The 6,066-nt window shown below is 40.7% G+C and overlaps 1 long non-coding RNA gene and 1 other non-coding gene across 2 annotated transcripts; both read right to left on the bottom strand.

Annotated features, from left to right (window-relative positions):
- Positions 1-354: 354 nt before the first annotated feature.
- LOC147919120 (small nucleolar RNA R71) lies at positions 355-461 on the bottom strand. Its single transcript, XR_015594266.1, has one exon. It is a non-coding gene; the product is annotated as a small nucleolar RNA R71 (small nucleolar RNA).
- Positions 462-1,201: 740 nt separating this feature from the next.
- On the bottom strand, positions 1,202-5,792 carry LOC104774328 (uncharacterized). Its single transcript, XR_015592381.1, has 2 exons — positions 5,462-5,792; positions 1,202-1,413 (listed from the first exon to the last, which is right to left on the bottom strand). It is a non-coding gene; the product is annotated as an uncharacterized LOC104774328 (long non-coding RNA).
- Between the last annotated feature and the right edge of the window lie 274 nt (positions 5,793-6,066).

Genomic DNA, 6,066 nt, shown 5'->3' with positions numbered 1-6,066 from the left:
GGAGTAGGAGATGCTCCATCTACTCATACTCAAAGAAATGGCACTGTGCCACCTGCTGTTCAGAACAACAACATTGAGATAAAGAGTAGTCTCATCCAGATGATACAAAGCAACAAGTTTCATGGATTGCCAATGGAGGACCCATTGGACCATTTCGATGAGTTTGATAGGCTCTGTAGCCTAACCAAGATTAATGGAGTTAGTGAAGATGGATTCAAACTCCGGCTGTTCCCATTTTCTTTGGGAGACAAGGCACATATCTGGGAGAAATCACTCCTCAAGGAGTGCATCACCACCTCGGAAGCATGAAAGAAGGCGTTTCTAGCCAAATTCTTCTCCAACTCCAGGACAGCAAGGCTGCAAAATGACATCTCCAGCTTTGTTCAGAAGAACAATGAGACGTTTAGTGAAGCTTGGGAATGTTTCAAGGGTTACACTACCAGATGCTCTCATCATGGATTCAGCAATGCTTCATTGCTGAGTACACTATACTGAGGAGTGGTCCCTAAGATGTGGATGTTGTTGGACACCGCAAGCAATGGTAACTTCCTCAACAAGGATGTCGATGAAGGTTGGGATCTAGTGGAGAACTTGGCTCAATCAGATCTGCATTACAATGAGGAGTACGATCGTATTGTGCGATCTACTGGAGAGGATGATGCCAAGTACAAGAGGGACATGAAAGCCCTCAATGACAAGTTGGATAAACTACTCAACCAGCAGCACCATGTCCATGCAATCTCAGAGGAAGAGCAGTTTCTGCAACAAGATGGGGAGAATGCTCAGCTAGAGGATGTGAACTACATCAACAACCAAGGAGGTTACAACAAAGGGTACAACAAAGGGTACCACAACTACAAACCGAATCCAAATCTGTTATACCATAACCCAAACGTTGCAAACCCTCAAGACCAAATCTACCCATTCGCAGTTCAAGGGAACCAAGTCCAGCAAAAGCCTTTTGTCCAATACAATCAAGGCTATGCTCCTAAGCAGCAATATTCTGGTAACTACCACCAACCAATTGCACCACCTGGATTCCAACAACAACAAGGCCCGCAGAACCAATCCCAAGAAGCTGACCTACGCGGTCCCATACCCACTATTATTTATTTTAAATAATAAATAAATATAAATAATAATAATAAATAAACTACAACTAGTGGTCTCATACCCACTAGCCACCTAACCACAATCACAATCAACAGCGGAAATAACCAATCTCAATATCCAATAATTATAACATAAACAATATCCAAAGTTCAACCAAACAAGAATCATAGAACCAGCATCCTAGCAATATTTCTAATGACCCAACTCTAGTAACCTAGCAATGCCAGACAACAACCAATCGAGTCCCTAGAACATCCTCCTCTTCATTGCTTTGATTCCACGATCACACTTTGCCTTTACCTGCACCACAAACACAAATTGCAATGCATGAGTATTTTATAAACACTCAGTAAGGCAATCCTCCCATTTACTGGGCAATACATACAAACAATAGAGACGTCTCAAACCATCAACCAACAATCAACAATAACAAAACAGGACTCTTCATCGACCGACACAGAGTATGCATCGACCGACACCAGTTGGTGGTTGCGTCGACTAACGCAAGATCTGCATCGACCGATGCAAGGTTAACTTGCATCGACCGATGCTCCCATTGCATCGACCGACGCATGCTCGACATAGCAGTAAAACCCTAGATTTTACGCGTCGTCCTCACATTTGTATCGACCGACGCACAAAGTGCATCGACCGATGCAATGCCGAGCATCGTTTTCTCCCAAAGCTTCTCGCCGGATCTTCGTTCCTACAACCACAAAACTCGATCTCAAGCCGCAAGAAAGCTTCCTTACGTCCCAAATATCAATCTAACAAGCCTACAGCACATCACAAGCAAATCAGAGAGATCTCCAGCTTAGATAAGCCATGGTCATGCACTTACCTTTGCCAAGAAGTTACTGAACCTTAAACAAGCAAGAACACGCTCCTAGGAAGCTCCTACCACGATCTCAACAGGAAACGCCTCCAATCACCAGAAATCACCAAGAACACTCAAGAACACTTAGGGAACTTTTCTCTAATTTTTTTTCTCTCAAAAGCGTCTAAACACAACTAATGAGACAAAAACTCGAGTTAAGGGTTTTCCTAACCCAAAACGCAGCGTATAACTTAAACTCGTACCGCAGAAAATCAACCTTGCATCGACCGATGCAATCCCTAAACCGAGATTTTGGTTTGCGGATGTTACACTTAGCCTAAGAGATTAGATGTGTAAGGAGTTTATTGACAATAATGAATCGGTTTGTATTGCCTGCTTGGTCATGTTTCTCCAATGAGAGTTGGGTAGGGAAGTGATCAAGGTTGATTGTTTCTATCACGAGAGTGTTTTAACAAGATTTTAGAGATTCATTGTCTAAGGAATATTTGCTTGAGGCATGTAGGACATCCATACTGGTCAGGAACACTTAGGAGTCGCTTACCCCATCCTTAGGAGCTTTCGCATCTTGATTGTTTACATTTTTATTCATCACTCGATCCTATACCCAAATTGGTACTCGATCACCAGCTTCGTGTACACCCTCGAGTTGTTCATACTCATCTTGTTTACTCGATCACCCCACCCGATCATGTACTCGAATGCTTGCATCGAGTGCTTAGGTCGTGTGGTTCTTGTTTATTTACTTTCTTTTATTTATTTTAGGATTGTTAGATCAAAATCATTTATTGCTTGACTTGACTTGCATAGTTCTGGTCATATCTCATCTACTAGCATAATAACCATTTGGATTGATAACCCTTTGTATTACAACTGCATAGGGAATTGATACCCTGGGTGAAAATCCTATTATTAGTCGTCTTGATTAGCACCATCATTGACTACCATGATCTGAAAAAAGAACTGGTTTGCAAACATGCCCTCGGGTGAAGAATTCATCACAGTTGAAGCAGAGACCTTTTGCTTGTCGCTCTTCCATTTCTACGGTGGTCAATTTCTTCAAAAACAATTGTTGAGGAGCCGGTTTCTCTTATGTTTGTTGGAGCAACTGAGCTTCCTTGTCTTTTCCACCCTTGGAGCTCTCAAGATTTCCTGTCCTAGGGAACAAGACCGAGTGTTGAGCTATTGGTGCCAAATGTCCTCCAAATGTGTGTGTCTGCTTGTTATTATCGATCTTGTATTCATTATCTTGAGCATATTCCATTGCTTTAAAAATGGTCTCAGGACGGAGATACTCGACTTCCTTCCTTAAACTATCTGTAAGTCCAACGCAAAACTGCCACAGTTGTTGGTCTCCAGTTAGTCTTGTTTGCCTTCCCAAACATTCCTCAAATTGGTTACAATACTCATCAACTGTTCCCATATGTCGTAGATTACATAACTCTCCAATTGGATTCACGGCATCGGCCTTTCCAAAACGACTTTTACAAATCTTTTTAAATTCAGCCCAGCCTAGCCTATGCGTGACTAACCTTCTCAAATTGTTGTGCCAGTGATACGCTTTACCAGTCAAGAAAAAGGTTGCTTGGCGAACTCTTGCATCGTCATTGAAGATACCTTGATCTTTGAAATAATCTTCACACTTTTGTAACCACTCATTTGTGGTAGTTTACCATCGTAAGGTGGAAACTCCATCCTTGATGGTGGCACCATAATTCTACCAGCCTCTTCCCTTCCACTTTCTCTAGAGCTCTTCCAACCAAATCCTTTTTGCACTCTAATATCTCCTGTCACGTAACTGGTTGTTTCTTCATCTTCTTGGACATCTTTAATCTGTCGAATGGCCCATTCTCCACCTCCGTCAGTTAGTCGATGGCCTCACTCCCTACCCACCGAACTTCTCAACCATGGCCCTCCCGATTGAGCTACCCTCAACCATGGCTCCATCATTAAAACTTGTATCACTTTTTGGCTTCACCTTAGACATGAAGGCTGCTTCCTTCTCCTCCCCCGTCACGTCCCCTCTTATAGAAGAGGAAAGAGCTTGAAACTTGTTAGTGATTTCTTCTTTTTCTGCTGCGAGAGTTTCTTGGAGTTTTGTTTGTTCATCGTGAAGCTCCTCCACTGTTGCTTTTCTTTGATCTCGTTCTTCTTGTTGTGCAGAAATTGTGGATTTTGAGGCTTCTTCTTGCGTTGTTGTTCTCTCCTCTAGTGCTTGCAAGCGTAACTTGCATTGGATCCAATTTCTCATGAATCTTCTTAATCTCCTTCATCAATTGAGCAAGCGTTACTTCTCCGTCTCCCATTGAATCAATCGGCTCTGATAGCAAGTTGTTATGAGCCAAAGCCGTGGCCTTAGATCTTGTTATCACACATGTTGCTTAAACTTAAGAACAAGATATTTAAGAGCTAACTTTGCTTTAACCCAACTCTCTCCTTGAGAATTAGGTTAATTGTTGGAAGCTTGGAATTCTCATTAGCATAAGAGGGTTCTTATATAGAACCTTACAAACCGACCTATCTCTCCTATTAAAAGGAAACTATATAAAACCTTAAATCTAATTAAAAAGGAATAACACCATAATTCTAATAACATATCAAAACCTAATCATATCAGTTACCTAGAGGTGAAGCAACCATGGAAAGCAGAAGAGGTTTTGCAGATGATGAGAGGGTTTGGTGTGAAGCCCGAGAATTCCACTTTCTTGCTCTTAGCAGAAGCTTGGCGTGTCGCGGGACTCACTGATGAGTCGAACAAAGCGATCAATGCATTGAAATGTAAGGACATAGAGATCGCAAAGTTGGAGAAGCTGTACCAAAGACAGTTATCTGGTAGTTTTAATCTCTTGCAGATCCCACTAAGGAAACGAGAACTTCCAACTGCAAAAGCTATGAATCTCTCTGCTTGCAAACTTGGAGCTCGAGTGCCAATCATATGCCAGAAGCAGTCCCAAGCGCAGTTTGGGATCAGTGGACAATTTGTACATTCTTGTACAGTGTTCTTGAACTGAAACAAACAAAATTGGCTTTGGCTGAACTGAATCCAGAGAATTTGGTTTTCAATTATTCTTCTGTTGAAACTTCAGAGTCAATACTTTGAGAACTCACTATATGTACATTGCAGCTGAATGATCTTGTATAAAAAAAATGTATTGTACAGTTGCTGTTTTCAATAACTTCTAGACTCATAGATTTTGGAGTAATAAATAAAAAAGATTGCTGGAGAGGTTCCTAGAATTATATATACAAAAAGGTCAACGTCAAGGAGGAGAGAAATAAAAAGACTAAGCAAAAAAGAAAGCGAAGACAGATTTCTCACAAGTTAGCATGACAGAACGCTGCAGTCACAAACTGATACCCTACCGGAAAATCACTATACAAATACAAATATTTGAACCAGCGAACCTATTTTGAAACATAGCAAAAAAAAAAAAAAAAAAAAAAAAAACGAATGACACATCTTGAAACATAGCAGCAACCTGATTTAATACAAGCCACAAAAAGTTCAAATACCTGATAGAAGTGTTCAGCGATAAATATGGCAAGATTGGTAAGTATGATCAAGAATATGCCATTCGCTAGCTTTCGTGGTTTCTGTTTGTCTTGTGTCTTACTCAATTCATATTGTGGCGTAATATCTGAAAAAGAATCCTCACCGGGTTCGCTTAAACGAGATCTGACGACGGTGAGAGGACAAGAGACGATGGGTTTAGTTGAGTTGAGAGTGAGAGAGAGAGGGGAGGCCGGTTGGTTGACGAAAAAGCTGCACGGCAGAGATGTAAGGAGGGTGAAGAAGGGAAACGTGAAGCTGAGACATTTGAGAAACTCAAATCTTTGATTCACCACTCGGACTACTTTGTTCTTTAATTTATCTTTTTAAAGATTTGAAATTTAAAATTCCTAGTTGTTCTAAGTTTAATATAACATAAAAGTTAGATCTACGATCATAAATTTTTTTTTTAAAATGGTAAGATCTAAAATTATATAAATCAAAAGTAAGCTCAACAACAACTACACCCACATACATATATAGTTTCAGTGTAGGCTTTATCACATCAAAGCAAGTATACAGTTAAATCAGGGATTTGGTGCATTTGGAACGTATCACCTGGTAACTC

This window comes from Camelina sativa, chromosome 20 (genome assembly GCF_030686135.1).
Source record: "Camelina sativa cultivar CO46 ecotype springtype chromosome 20, ASM3068613v1".
Classification (NCBI taxonomy): domain Eukaryota; kingdom Viridiplantae; phylum Streptophyta; class Magnoliopsida; order Brassicales; family Brassicaceae; genus Camelina; species Camelina sativa.
The sequence above is the reverse complement of the archived record's forward strand: the minus strand, read 5'-3'. Positions and strand labels throughout refer to the sequence as shown.